Source organism: Pinus tabuliformis, chromosome 5_1 (assembly GCF_031772625.1).
Source record: "Pinus tabuliformis cultivar Carrire ecotype Pingquan chromosome 5_1, CPIR1, whole genome shotgun sequence".
Taxonomy (NCBI): domain Eukaryota; kingdom Viridiplantae; phylum Streptophyta; class Pinopsida; order Pinales; family Pinaceae; genus Pinus; species Pinus tabuliformis.
Genome location: NC_142305.1, coordinates 337,164,742 through 337,181,353, shown reverse-complemented (window position 1 = coordinate 337,181,353; position 16,612 = coordinate 337,164,742). Strand labels below are relative to the sequence as shown.

At 38.0% G+C, this 16,612-nt stretch overlaps 1 pseudogene; it reads right to left on the bottom strand.

Moving 5' to 3' along the window:
• Positions 1–14,654: 14,654 nt before the first annotated feature.
• Positions 14,655–15,592, bottom strand: LOC149164801 (pre-mRNA-processing-splicing factor 8A pseudogene; annotated as a pseudogene).
• Positions 15,593–16,612: the final 1,020 nt, after the last annotated feature.

The window sequence follows — 16,612 nt, the reverse complement described above, 5'->3', positions numbered from 1 at the left end:
ATGAACTGTATCGGGGAGCCCTTTACCCACATCTGGGAGTGGAAGAGACGCTCCTCCTCCTCTGGATCTTCGGGTTCATTTTTCTGGATCTTTACGGTAGCAACAGTGGCGCTGGGATCCGCATCAATGATCTGCTTCCCTTTTTCATTCCCCTTATCGGGTTCTGACTCAGAGTCAGAACATGCATCTAATTCTGAAACCTTTAGCTCAGCCACCAGTGACTGCTTGGCCCGACACTCACTTGTGTTGTGAGTGGAGCTCTTATGGAACTCGCACCATTTTCCAGTGTCCTTTCTCGGCTTCGCGGCGCTGTTCTTTGCTTGCAGCTTCGGCTGGTTGTCTTGGGCTGTCCCGCCTTGGCTTTGTCCTTTGTTCTGTGGTTTAGGGGCACCTTTCCCCTGCTTTGGATTCGCAGATCCAAAGTCTTGCTTCTTTTGTTTAAACTTCTGCTCGATCTTGACGGCATATCGGTATGTTGCGCCGAGCGAGGAGACGTTTAGGAATTTTATTTCTTCCTGGATGTACTTGTGCAGGCAGCCACGGTATTTGAGTATCAAATGTTGCTCCGAATCCTTGATACCCAACTTTGTGCGAAGGGTATGGAAAAGATTGGTGAACTTCGGCACGTCTTGGTCCCTTCCCTGCCGCAGCGTGGTCCATTTTATGTATTCATCCTCATAGCTTCCAACTGGGTAGTACTGCTCCTTGATGGCATCCCGGAACGAATCCCAGGTGGGTGCAGCATAAAATAGTGAGCCAGTACTTTCATCCTTCTACTCGCAGTAGGTTTCCCACCAGTCCTTGACGTGTGGGGCTGCTTTGAGAAGAGCAAAAACAATCTTTTCCCGACTCGAAAATTCATGAACAGAAAAATAACCCTCTAGCAGATTTAACCATTTATCTACGGCATCTGCATCTATCTGACCCTCGAATATGGGGATTTCAAAATTAACTTGTACCTTAAAGGGTGTGGCGTTTCCAGAGTAGCTGCTGGAAGCCGATGCGTTGCTTTTGGGTAGCCGTTGAAGGATCTGGGCAAAGTTGTCCATCATCGCGTTCCGTTGTCGCTCGAGGGCTTCTTCGAGCAAGATTTTGATGGGATCTCCTGCCCCCTCGTCTTTCTTTTCATCCTCCATGGGAGGCTGTCGGGATTTGCGAGGCTGGTCTTGTAAAGGTTCAACTAGTTCAAGCCCTAACTCCTTATATCCCGACCTTGTTGGGGACATGCAAAGAAAAACAGAGAAAAAGCAGACCGCTCTGATACCACTGATCCGGATATAAACAGGAACACAACAAATTACAGAGATAACCATATACACAAAGATGCAGCGGAAATAATACTTCATTTCATTAATAGAAAATACTGAAATATGCTTACAACCAGAAATGGAAATAAACAAGCTAAGGCGATGGTAGCTTATCTCTTAGAAGAGACGTGATGGCTACATGCCTCTAAACTGTCTTACAATGAGGCTCGAAGGCCTATTTATTGTTGAGAAACAGTGGAAAAACCCTTAACATTCCAAAACCTAACCCTAGAAGATGAAACGCCAGACTATGGGCCCCGTTTGGGGTAAGTTGGTACATCAACTTCCCGGGGTCGTAACTTTGGCATACGATCTCCGTTTGACGCGTACAATAGCTCGTTAGAAATATCTATCTGAGCACTATCATTGTTGGAATGGGCAACAAAAAACGTCGTTTAGGGCCTCAAAACGGCTCTGGAAGTTCAGGACCCGAAAAACTGCTAAAAATAGTAAGTTGTGCTACAATTAAGGAAACTGAAAATGCTGAGAAGAACAATGGTGGGGGTCCAGGTGGACTTTGCAGGTGGCCACCAATATCCACCTGGATCATAAATCTTCTTTCTTAAATGGTGATTTAAAAGAAGAAGTATACTTAGTGTAGCCTGAGGGGTTTGTTAAGAAGGGAGAGGAGCATTTAGTATGTATATTAAAAAAAGCTTTATATGGTTAAAAGCAGGCTCCTAGATCCTGGTACGAAAAAATTGATTCATTTTTCTTCATGCATGTTTATAAACGGAGAAAAAGTGATCTTAATTTGTATATTGTGTTTAATGATGAGGGGCCGATAGTGTTGATTTCTTTATTAGTAGATCTAATCATGATAGCGAGTGAAGACAACATCATTGAAGAAATCAAGCAGTAGTTATCACAAAAATTTGAGATGAAGGACCTTGGAGAAATGCATTACTGTTTGGGTCTAGAAGTTTGGAGAGATTCAAGCCAAACTTTCTTGTCCCAAGGTAAGTATGCTAAGAGTTTGTTGACTAAATTCAAAATGGATGAGTGCACGGCTACATTTGTGCCTTTACAACAGAAAAGAAAACTTCAAGTCAATGATGGTTCGAAATATGCATATGTAACATTGTACAGATAATTATTTGGTAGTCTTATCTATTTGACTATAACGAGACTAGATCTAGCTTATGCAGTGAGTGTTTTGAGTCAGTTCATGACTCAACCTCATGAGAACCATTGGCTTGTAGTGAAAGGAGTACTGAGGTATCTGCAAGGAACTTTAGACTTTGGTATTTTGTATTCTAACTTATTTGATGTTAACTTGACAGGGTATACAGACTCTGATTGGACGGGAAATTTAGATGATAGAATATCAATTACAGGTTACACCTTTAGCATTGGGTCTGGTGTCATCTCTTGGTGCAACAAGAACAACATACTGTAGCCTTATCCTCAGCAGAAGCATAATACCAAGCTATGTGTGCGGTGACATGTGAGGCGGTTTGGTTGCGCAGACTTCTCCAAGATGCAGGAGAAGAACAGACAAAAGCTACAGTTATCAATTATGATAATCAAATTTCCATCAAATTGGCTTACAATCCTGTGTTTCATAAAAACACTAAGCACATAGAATCTAGCACCCTGTACAAGATTCTCTCTCAGGGAGAATATTTGGCGAAGTCGTGGAATTAGAGAATACCTTGTGCAAGGACCCCATTGTGGTATACGAATGTAGCCAATGTTATTCTTTGGGTGCGGCAGGCTGCCTTAGAAATATCTAGAGTTTTGGCAGTAGGAAGAAAGACAGCGTGTCCACCTTGTTAGAAAAAAATTTGTTGCTGTAGAGGAGAGGAGTTTGGCTCAGAATTCAGCTGCGGCAAGGTAAGTCTTATGTTGTGGTAAGGATATCGCAACTACCCATAGGCTCAAATAATACACATGAAATAACTCATGGCAAAACAGAGTAGAAAAAAAAAGGTTGTGGTAACTCACGAAGGTTTAGAATGACATCACAACATAACATACTTTGTATTATATTTCAAAACATAGGAAAACACAAAAGACTTCTGTAAAACTGATTTTCACGCACCCACCAATATTTCCTCCACGATTATTTCCTCACTATGGAAATGAAATTTACATTCATATTTATCTCAACATACAAATTTGACATTAATACATGACAGAGAAAATATTTAATACACAGCATGGACAGTTTTACATAATAAATGTTTTTATAAACTTGCAGGCATTGTGGAGTGTGGGCAATAGTCCCAGAGTGAATGTTTGCCCATATCTATTTACCAAAATTCATTAAATGCCTTAAACTCTCTGTTGTGTCATGGGCATTATACTTTTGTTCTAACTTCAGTCCTTTCGCCTGCAAACAAAATCACAACCGTGTAGTTGTTGACTGGGCAAGCATCATGTTTGTCAGTGTTTTTAAGATGGTGGTTGGGATTATTATTTCCAACACCCCCCACTTAATCAAAACTTTCGTCATTGACAATTCCCAAATAGTCTCTGAGATAAACAAAACTTTCATGTGCCAATGGCTTTTTGAAAATATCAGCAAATTGTTCCTGTGACCTGCCATGCTGCAACACAATTTCATCATTATTAATCAACTCTATGATAAAATGATATTTAGCATCAATATGCTTGGTCCTCTTGTGAAAATCATTATTCTTTGATAATGCAATTGCGTATGCGTCGTCATAGAATATAGTTGTTGTTCCCTCTTGGTTGTGGTGAAGATCCCTCAACATCCTTCTCAACCAAACTGCTTGACACGTTGCTGCTATTGCGGTGACATATTCTGCTTTTGTTGTTGACAATGAAACTATGGGTTCCTTCTTGGAGGCCCATGAAATGGCTCCAAAACCCAAATGAAAAACATATCCTGATGTGCTCTTTCTGTCATCGACACTTCCTACGCAATCAATGTCAGTGTAACCAACCATCCTGAAATCACTTGCTGCGGTGTACAAAATGCCATACTATTTTGTCCCATTGAGATACCTTAGAATCATTTTTTGTTGCATGCCAATGTGTTTCCTTATTTGTTTCCATGAACCTCAACACCAAACTCACTGCATACATTATATCCGGCCTAGTGCCAGTCAGATACATCAAGCTTCCTATCATACTTTTGTATAATGTCAGATTGACATTGTTGCTGCAATCTTCCTTGCTTAACTTCAACCCCATGACAGTTGGAGTTGGTGTAGGCTTGTTGTTCTGCATCTTAAACCTCTCCAAAATGTCTGCACTTACTTTGATTGAGAGATAAAAATTCCATTTTTTGTTTGCTTCACTTCTATGCCTAAAAAATGCCTTAACAACCCCAAGTCAGTTATTTCAAATTCACTCTTCATGACTTCTATGAAATCAACGATGAGGAAAACATCACTGCCTATAAAAATCAAATCATCTACATATAAGACGACAATAAGAATCTTACCATCACTCTCTTTGATGTAGAGAGTACGCTCATTGTCACATTTTTCAAAACCATTGTCCAACAAGTAAGCATCTATCCTGCTATACAATGCATGTGGTGCTTGCTTCAGCCCATAAAGAGCTTACCTCAACCGAGAAACTTTGTCTTCTTGGCCTTCTACCTCATAACCAGGTGGTTGCGCAACATACACTTCCTCTTTCAGCACTCCATTTAAGAAAGTTTATTTTACGTCCATTTGATACACTTTCCATTTATGTTGATTGGAAATTGCCACAACTGTATGCATTGTCTCCATCCTTGCGACTGGTGCAAACGTCTCCGAATAATATCTTGCATTTTCCTACTTGTATCCTTTGACTTCTGGCCTTGCTTTGTGCCTTTCAATCTCACAGTCGACAATGTTGTTGGTCTTATAGACCCACTTCACTCCAATGACTTCTTTTCCTTATGGAAGGTTCATTAACTCCGATGTGTCATTCTTTTCTATCACTTCTATTTCTTCCTCCATTCCCGCAACCCATTTTTCTTCTTAGATTGCATCTTGAAAATGGATTGGGTCATCTATATGACAAAATAATGCAAATAAGGCCTCTCCTTGATAGTTCACTTGTGTGACAACTGCATCTTTTCTTCCATCCTCTTGCGAGTTCATTGATAGTTGTGTGTGCACACATTCTTCTTCCAAATCTGATCTTATGTTTAGGGGAAACATTCTATTGTTTGTCATCTGGACCTTTGCAATTAGCTGTTTGCTTGGAGGCCAATCCAAAATTGTGCACACATCATATTCGAAGAAGACATTGTAGCTCTTTTGCATGAGTTGTCCAATGCTTATGAGGTTATGCTTTAAACCAGGGACAAAGCAAACATTCGAGATGTACTTCTTCTCCCCCTTCTTTGTTACGATATTAACTCTTCCTTTTCCCATGACAGATACTTTTCTATCAGTCTCTAATGTCACTTTAGATTTCACACTTTCATCTAGATTGGAAAACATTTATGCTTTCCCTGACATGTGGTTGCTACACCCTGAATATAGATACCATATATCACTTTGTTTTTCTTGTGCTACATTACAAGCTAAAAACATGATATCATGGTTCTTATTTTCCTTTGTGAAATTTACATTTGGTTTGTTACTAATGTCATATTGCTTCTTTCTATATTCCTTTGCATAATGACCATACTTCGACATTGGACTTGAGATTTATCATACCTATGACTTTGTGCTTGATTTTGGCTTGGGCCTTCACTTGGAATTTTATTGTTTCCCCTTCCACTTCATCTTGAAGAACTGCTTCTTCCACCTCTGTGTGGGCTTCTTCCTCTTCCTCTAGCATATGATCTTCCTTTGCCTCTACCTTGACCAAATGAAACTTGTGTCTTGAAGGAATGCTCCAATGAGGGGCTTGGTGCTCTATTCAGTCTATGTTCATGACAAGTCAGTGATGCATGAAGCTCATCCACTAAGAATTGTGAGAGATCCTTTCTCTCTTCTATGGCCACAACAATGGCATTAAACATTGCTGGAAAACTTCTCAAAACTTTCTCAGCTATTCTGCTTTCCTGAATTGTCTCACCATGAGACCTGATTTGAGTAACCAACCCAATTACATGTGCAAAAAATGAGTCTACATTCTCACACTCTTTCATACAAAGTGTTTCAAAATCTCTTCTCAACCTTTGCATTTTTATTGTCTCCACTTTTTCCATGCCTTGGTAGGTTGGACTTCATTGCTGCTGCAACCATTAGGAAATCACTTTCATGAACCGCTTGAAAAATGTAGAAGATGGATTTTTCATCCTTCTTCTTGTTGTCCCTCAACAGATCCATTTCTGCTTGAGACAAGGCATTGTATGCTTCTACATCTGCTGGTTCTTGAAAACCATTCTCCACCAAATCCCAAATGTCTTGAGAAGAAAATAGGGCCTTCATTGTAATAGTCCAATAGTCATAACTTTTGTCATTAGATTAGTGAAGCTTGTGCTTGATGTTGCCATTTCGGAGTGAGAAAAAAAACCTTTCTACCTGCTTGTAAATATGCTAAAAAAAGCAATATGTCCTCAAAACAAATTTTAGTTGCTAGTAAAAACACTTGTTTTTACACCAACAATGTTTAACTCGCTATGATACCATGTTAGAATATTAGAAAAAAATTTGTAGGGTCAGAGGAGAAGAGTCTGGCTCAGAATTCAGTTGCGGCAAGGTAAGTCTTATGTTGCAGCAATGATATCACAGCTACACAGACGCCTAAATAATACACAAGACACAAGAAATAAGTCACGGAAAAACAAAGTAGAAACAAAAAGGTTGTGGTAAATCTACTCATGAAGGTTTAGAACCACATCGCAACATAACATACTTTATATTATATTTCAAAACATAAGAAAAAACATTTGCGTAATAAATGGAGTCTGCTGGGGTTGCGGGTAAATGTCTGTGAAATTGGTTTTCATGCACCCACCAATATTTCCTCCACAGTTTTCTCCTCACTACCTCACATACTTTCAACCTCTCTCGCGCTCTCTAATATGCAAATGACTTTTACATTCACATTTATCTCAACATACAAATTTGACATTAATACATGACAGAGAAAAAATTTAAAATACAACATGGTCAATTTTACATAATAAATGGTTTTCTCAACTTGTGTTATGGAGTGTGGGCCCAAAATTCATTAAATGTGTTAAACTCACTCTGTCCTCTTTTGCAGAATGGTCAGCGTTGTACTTATGTTCTAACTTCAATCCTTCCACGCTTCTATTCTAACTTGTTCTGAGTTCAATCCTTTTGCGTGCAAAAAACATTGCATACAAGGTGAAACAAAATTGCATACGTGCAATAGTTAACAGTCAAACATGGTGTTTGTCAGTGTTTTTAAGAAGGTCGTTGGGATTATTATTTCCAACATCCCTATTTTATATAATGTGGGCACTAGTAGCCCATGAGATGCAACAATATCACTCGCTTTCAAATGATCTCCGGTGATATTAAAGGCTATACTCTTAAAAAGTATTAAATTTTTTGTTAAAAAGTATCAAATTTATGGGACCTTTTTTGTTGGTTTCATTTAGCGATAATTTGAATGTTGAATCACATGGTTTACATTACACCTCATAACAGGACCAATGCACTAATTTATTTATTAGAGATTTAAATTTATATAATTTCAAAATTTATTTTAGATTTTAAAGTAAAATTGTTATTTCATTTTTTAATACTATCATCATTATCAAATTAAATAAAGAAAAATTAATTAAGAAAATTGTTATATGTTTTTTAATAATATATTTTTTTTAGTCATTATGTTTATTATGATGAGATATCTTATCTCTCATCAATAAGTATACATGACCATTTTTAATTTGTAAAGGTAGAAAAAAAGACTAATAAAATTCAGGATGGCTACTAACTTATTTCAAAAATCATCATAACTTTCTATTAAAGTTGAACTAACTAAAGCATATAAAATTGTAACTTTTTTATCATAAACATTATTACAAATTTAAATATAAAATCGTAGCTTTTTTATCATAATTATTACTACAAGTTAGTCCCAACACTACAAAATGTTTGAAATATATACATAGAAAAACAAATCATTTTCAAAACACTATTTCTATTTAACATATGAATCTAAAATTTTGATTTTATGTTACCAATTGTAATTAATATGAAGAGTTAATATAAATCATTTTCAAAACAATATTTCTATTTTAACATATGAATCTAAAATTTTGATTTTATGTTACCAAGTGTAATTAATATGAAAAGCTTAAAAATTGAAAAACTATTTTTCAACCAAAAAATTAACCAACAAAAAGGTTTTGATAGTAGTAAAATATATATTTTGATAATAGTAAAGTATCAAGTATTATTAAATTTGTTGACACCTAATCCTCAATGGATGGGTGAACTGGAACGCGAACAGTCATCAAGAAGATGAACTGATCCGTCCCATTTATGTATATAAATGATAGTTAGCTAATGAATTATGCAATGAGTTTTTTCTCTGCCCATTCTGGAGTTACCCTGGCCTGACATGGTATCAGAGCACAGGTCCCAGAATCCTTGTAACCCCTCTAGCCATAATGCCTCTGCCTGAACGTTTTCCATCATGCCTTTGTCCTGCGCTGCTCTGCCTCTGTCTGATATTCCTCTGACAGATATCTTTATGCTCTCTGACTAACCTGAACGCCTGAGACTACACACTGCCCGGTTTGAACGCTTGCGTTATTTGTCATGTTGGTTACCCTTGAACACACTCCTTGTATTCTCATTCTGTCAGTAAGAAGCTCGTAGGCGGTTTGTATCAGAGCTTCAAAGAACTTTTTTGCCTTTTCTTTTTTCCCGCTCTCGGCTTCGGCTTTTCTCTTGGCCGCCAATGCTTCCAGGATTTTTTTCCGGTCCTCAGGCATGGTTGCAGTAACGTAAGATCTCTATTAGCCGAAAATCCTGGTATCCATTCATTTGATGGCGGGCTGCTTGCCCCAGAGAAGCAAATCGAATTGCAGCAGGACTTGGAAAAGCAGTACACGGCAGGTTTGAGGCGCCGAGATGGTCGAACTGTTGAATTAGGTCTATAGGCATTACGGGTGGCTATGTCGTCTGCATAGTTTACTTAGTTTGTCTGTCCAGTTCTTTTCTGGGGAAGGTTGTGGCACTTGCCACATTGCTGATATTAGTGTCAGTCTCTCTTGCTTATGAGAGTGATAGAAATAGGTTTATAAATTCTTTTTGCATAACTTTTCCATGCAATTTGAATTATGGGTTCCCTTTCTCAAAACAGTATAGCCGTTTGTTTTGCGGAGGAATGAATTGGCACAATCTGAACAATTGCTGTATATTTTCGTTGAATCAAACAATTGCATCTATGGTCTCGGATAGATCCGCATAAAGATATTGGTTACTGAGAAAGCGTCGACAACAGGGTTAAGATGTTTTCATTTTCCTTATTGTCATGATGGTGATCGAAGGCTTCAAACAAAGGCTTTGTCGTTGAATTAGAAACCAAGTTCAGTGTCAAATGCTACTACTACTACATGTGGGCAGCCTCGTGAGTAGTTCAAAAAAAAAATCTACCATTTTGTAACATGGATTTTTCGTGTTTTAGTTGATGCTTCATTCACGACTTTCATGGTGGGTTGAAGGCTGTAACTGGGGATTTTATTCATTTTTATAAAAAATCCTAAGCTATCTTCTTTTGCTACAAGGTCTGTTCTGCACAGCCACCAGATTTTGAATAAACTTTTCAATCTGTGTTTAATAGAAACGATACTCAATCTGGTTATGGGCTCAGGTCTAGAGAATCAAAGGGATTTATGGTGATTTTTTAGTCTTTTCAGTGAACTTTGAAATTGTAATACCGTTGTTGCTCCAACTTTGTAGAGCTCGCGGTGAATGACTGATTATTTTTTAAACAACCAAATTTATTTCCCACAGAAATGTTTTGAGTACAATTTCACTGTACATCAGTAAAAGTTTTTTATCAGCAGAAATTTCTTATCAGCAGAAGTTTTTTTAGCAGAAATATTTTTTTTACAGAATGCATTCAATCATTTCTATGGTAGGAATAGTTCTCACTGGCAAGGAGAACTATTCTAAATGGTCTCGGGTGGTAAAACACACCCTCATCTACAATGAGTTGTGGAAAGGAGTGTGTGTCGGAGAAGAAGACAAAGACCCTGTGCAGCCTACATCAGATAAAGAACTTGTCATTTGGGAAAACAAGAACAGCAAAGCCTATGCATTGATCGCAGCATCTGTAAATGAAGAAGTAAGTCGTCATATTTCATCCTATTCCACTGCCTTTGAAGCTTTACAAAAGCTGAAAGAACTCTATGATTCACATTCTGCACTTGAAGTTGTTCAGCTCATGATTAAACTCTTCACTCTTGAACTAAAAAATAATGATCCTCTTGCTCTTGCATCTGAAATAAAGTCTATAATGCATGATATTAAATCCACTAAGGTTGAGCTGGATATCTCTCTTATTTCCTTTCTCAAAGCACTCTATCCTACCTACTCCAATTATCTTGAGTCTTTACAAGCAAATGGAAATCTTAAAGACATAACCTTTGAGTCTCTTGTGAAAAAGTTTTCTGAAAGAGAGAAAGCCTTTGGAAGGAAAACAGTCCATGAATCTTCTAAAGAGACTGTTTGCCTTGCTCATAAAGAAAAGCATCCTGCTCAAGATTCTACAAGAGGAAGAGGTGGACGAAGAGGAAGAGGAAGATACTTTAGATGCAGGGGGTCAGACATTCTCAAGGTGAAAAAGCAGATATGCATTGCATTCGCTGCAAACGAAATGGATCACATGATGCTTCTACATGCAAGCTACCATGGGACAAAATTGAGCAGAGAAGAAACCAGCAGAAAGGTAAAACTGATGACACAGACAAAGGTAAAGCACCTGAATCCGCTCACTATATTGAGGCACAATGTAACATTAGAGTAAATGAATATTTGTTTAATGCTTCACTTGCTTCTTCGAAAAATGATTGGTTGCTTGATTCAGGAGCAACCTGTCATATGACTCATAGGAAATATTTTTTGAAGATTTCACTGACAATGTTGATGGAGCAGTATACTTTGCAGATCAGTCAAAAATCAAGCCATCAAGGCTTGGCACAATCAGGCTTAAACTGCCTGGTCTTCCAGACTTTCTTCTGGATCATGTTCTATATCTCCCACAGCTCAAGAGAAACTTGTTGTCCTTGGTCCACATCCGCCAGCAAGGTCACTCCATTCATATGTTTAATGGAAAGCTTGAGGTAAGAAAGGCATCTAACCACTCACTTGTCATGAGGGGTGTAGAAGAAGAAAGACTTCTTAAAATGCAAGGAACCTCTGCTCATGCACAACATTTCTCATATATTTCTCATCATGAAGAAGGTACACTTCCGTCAAGTTTATTATGGCATGCTAGATTTGGACATTTAAACTATGATAGTCTCCGCTTGTTGAAGAAAAATGGTGTTGTTGGTTTGCCTACAATTCCTAGAAAACATAAGCAATGTGATGCTTGCATTCTAGGAAATCATAGCAAACAATCTTTTCATGATTCACATTCAAGAGCACATAGGAAGCTTGAACTCATTCATTCAGATTTATGTGGTCCAATGCCTGTTCCTTCTGCAAATGGAAATAAATATATCATGACATTTATTGATGATTACACCAGAATGTGTTGGGTTTATTTATTGAAGAACAAATCTGATGCTTTTCAAACATTCAAGAATTTTCATAAATGGATTGAAAATGATGCACAATCTCATATTGGGTCTATTCGCACTGATAATGGAAAATAATATACATCAAATGAATTTGAAAACTATCTTCGCCAACATGGGATCAAACATCAAACAACTGTGCCTTATAATCCTCAACAGAATGGTGTAGCTGAAAGAATGAACAGAACAATTTTGAATATGGTACGATCCATGCTTTTCTTCAAAAATGTAAAGATAATGTTTTGGGCTGATGTTGTTCTATGTGCTACATATATAAAGAATAGATGTCCATCTAGTGCCATAAGAAACAAAACTCCTTATGAATTGTGGTATGGACATGTTCCTTCGGTAAAACATCTCAGGATCTTTGGTTCCACCTGTTATGCTTTAATACCAAAGGTACATAGAAACAAACTTGGTGCTAGAAGTCGTAAGTGTATCTTCCTGGGGTATTCAAACACATCTAAAGCATACCGTCTCTATGATGAAGTAAATAAAAAGTTTGTTGTATCTAGAGATGTCATTTTTCTTGAATCATCCAAATCTGACAGTGTTGTTGAGCGGCAACTTGATCGCTTGGATAGATTCACAAAACCGAAATCATTCCAAGAGTTTGATAATCAGATTCCACATCTTGAAGGGGGGATTCCTATACTAGATCAACATGTGGAATCTTCTTCTGAAGAACAATCTCCCCTGCATGACACTCCAACAACGGATGATGCTTTAAGTGATGTAATTGATAGAATTGGGAGACTCAATCTTGATTCAGACCCAACTCAATCAACAGAGCAGCCTGGACCATTTCAGAAAGGTCCCCCAAAGTGGCTGACAAAGACACTTGAAAGTGTTCATCCTGATGAAATTGGAAAAATAGGAACCAGAAATACAAACCGACAAGATGGAGGTGATGTAGATAACTCTAATTCACCTGTTGATATGGATGTTACTTATGATTGTGAATTGAACTTGTCTACATATTTTGAACCAACTTCCTTCAAAGAAGCTGCTTCTCATGATGAATGGAATGAAGCGATGCAGAAGGAGTATGATGCCCTCATAAAGAATGGCACTTGGAAGCTGGTTGATCCTCCATTTGGAACCAAACCAATTGGCTACAAGTGGGTCTACAAGAACAAATACAAAGCTGATGGCTCACTTGACAAGCACAAAGCTAGGCTTGTGGCAAAAGGTTTTGCACAGAAGGAAGGGGTCGATTATGAGGAAACTTTTTCCCCCACAGCAAAATGGGCCACCATCCGGACACTCTTTGCACTAGCTGCTCAGAACGGTTGGAAAGTCCATCAAATGGATGTAAAAACTGCATTCTTGAATGGAGATCTAAAAGAGAATGTTTTTATGTCCCAGCCTGGAGGATTTGCTGTGAAAGGACATGAACATAGAGTATGCAAACTTGTGAAGTCCTTGTATGGCCTCAAACAAGCACCACGAGCCTGGTATGAAAAACTAACTGAGCATCTTCTGAAACTCAACTTCAATCATTTTGATCTTGATGATGCAACTTTAGTTGTCAAGAAAGTTGGCAAAACAGTTGTATATCTTGTGGTATATGTAGATGATCTTTTAATGACATGGAACAACGAAAGCTATATTGCATCCATAAAGAAAGAATTAGAAAAAAGTTTTGAAATGGCTGATTTGGGCTTTGTTCATTACTATCTTGGCATTGAAGTAACCCAACATCCAAAATCCATATTTCTTTCTCAAAAGAAATACATTGGAGATTTGTTAAACAGATTTGGCATGACAGAGTGCAATCCTCTTTCTACTCCAATGGAACAAAACTTGCAGCTCACATCTATTGAAGGAAAGGAATTTGAGGATATGGTATTAAATTATTAATCTAAAGTTGAAACTGCAAAGCGAATAGTGTCTGCGCCCTCCAAGATGTCCACAGGGCTGGAGTTTTGTGGAGGTATGAACTTACCCATTGTGCCCGACGCATCGCTGCCACCGTAAAACGTAGCATGTGCAGATTGCCAGCCACCATCTAGTGCAAAAGCCGCACCAGCTATCCACAAGAGACTGAACATCGTGGTCATTGTTACAGGCGCCATTTTACGGTTGCTTAATATAAGTAGACTTCAACTGAACTGATATCTCGGGTGAGAAGTGATGCCTCAATCCACAATCGAGTCTTGGACCCCGAGGTTTCCCAATAAATAGAATTGGGAGGCAGACAGAGGATCAAATTTTCTTCCGCAGATGGCGGTACCCATCGCAGCATGCGGAGATATGATTCGCTGTTAAGTTATTTGGTGGACGTACGCGGGACGTTCAAACAAATGGTGGCTGGCGTTGCTTATATTCAAAAGTCTGACCATCCTATAACCTTCATGGCCGGTGGGCGACGATTAAGCGTAGAATTTCTGTCTACTTATAAGTGCCGAAAGGTATATGGTTATTCGTGTCTTCGCTGGAATTTAGGAATTACTTTTTATAAATTATATATAGAAAATAATATATATATTTTTGATGATTGTAGAAATGTCATTATTTATCAACGCTTATATTGTACATTCATAGATATTCTTATTTTTTCAATAAAGTGGGAAGCGAAGCAAGAATTTTCACATGCAAGGCATGGATGTACATAGATTTCTTATTTTTTCAATCAAGTGCGGAGCGAAGCAAGAATTTGCAAATGAAAAACATGGATGTACATAGATTTCTTATTTTTTCAAGCAAGTGCGGAGCGAAGCAAGCATTTGCAAATTGTTGAGCCACCCCCATTCATAACCTGTTGGAGTAAGCTTATATGCAGTTAAGGAGCAGGAGCCGGGAGTGAAACTGCATGTAAGAATGATACATTTCTCTCCATCCCACTGCTTATTATTCTCCAAGATTCGAGCATGGCATGTTAAGTCCTGAGGTGATAATTGAGGAAGCTCGTTGGGTTGTGTATGCATCCATCCCAAAGGCTCTAAATCATTCAAAAATTCGTGCTCTGGCAAAGCCAAAGGCAAATGAACTTGCTGATGCGTTCCCCATTGTGGAGGCATAGCTATACAACGAATTTTCTTCACCTGTGGATTGTCGGGAGGGCTTATACCATAAATGTACCCCGAAATCTGAGTCCTAAGGTCAGCTATGCAAATGAATTTTTTCAATATGTTCTTTGGCATAATGTATGTATAGCCAGTTTCCTTGATATCATCAGAGTTAACATATATATGATTGACTCGGAGATAGAGATTTGTGGCAGATATTGCCCTTACACGCCAATCCGTTTTAGAACCAAAAGCGGCCTGCTCAAATGGACTAGTTGTGGTGACAATCAACTTATCACCGTGCACATTTGTAGTCCTCGTGGTAACTGTAGTGAGCTGGTTTGCTTCCTTTGCCTACTTTTCAATTTCAGCGATCTGTTTCCTTTCTCTGCGAGGATTTTGCCCATCTCCAACTATTGCCTGCCCAATCCACCACAGATGCAGGTGAAAATGACCTTGAGCTCGCCAGTATGCTCCTCTGGAACCTGTGCAATCTCTGGAAGCTGACCTCGGCCTTCATAAGACGTACCACCTTTTACATCCTCTGAGAGTAGTTCATCAAGCTTCTCACTATTCAAAAGAGCAGGGAAAACATCTCCGTGACCAGGTGGAAAATTCATAATGGAATTCTCATTAAGATAAACCAGGTGGCACAGTTGATTCTCTTGAGACGTTGTATTCTATTTTCCAGGCTTCATCAAAAGAACGGTTCTCCCATTTGTATAACTGAATCTTTTAATTGATGCCAGCGAGCAACTTTCCATTAAATACATGCAGATTGTAAACTGAACCCTTTGTCTCCTTCTCAGCAACAACTGCAACATGTGCCACTACCAAGACACCTAACGACCTAAAACACAGCAGATTCTGATAAGTATGACAGCTGGGTGAGATTTGCTATGGATCAGCACAAAATCACCTAGACCAGGTTTTTGCGCTACGAAATCACCTAAAACATGTTGCGTTGCGAAAACACCTAAAACTGACTTATGCGCTACGAAATCTCCTAACGAGCTTTGTAGCACATAATAACCTTTGAACGAAGCTGAGACATGGAAATTGTGTGAATTATGAGACCAGTGGTGAATGAGGATGCATAATGGACTCCTAAGACTCAGACTCTAAGGCAAACAAAAACTCAGACCTAGACTAGCACCGAATTTTTACCATCAAACTAATGTGAGCGGTTTTGAAATTAGAATTCTTAAGTGATAACAGTACTTATATAGTGTTATATGAGCTATCATTGTTTTGATTTCTATGGTTATGTTTTTCAATTTTATTGATTAATAATATTTGGTGAATTTCACTATATTGTTATGCCCATTATAACATCTTTTTTATTCTATTTTATTTTTTTCTTCATTCCTTTTTCTAAATAAAAATATATTTTTCTACAAAAATTGAATGAATTATTGATAAATTTTGTAAACCTTACAAGTTAGATATTTTTGAAAGTATTAAATCAAGAAAATTTACAATTTCAATCAAGTTAGATCGAAGACTTTTGTGATCCATAATTAAGAGAGATGGTCTTTCGGATTAATCACATCGCAAGGATTGGGTCGACGTTTTGCAAATAATAAAATAATAATATAAGCAAGCAGTGACCTAGTCAATTAACTAGTCAATATAATAAG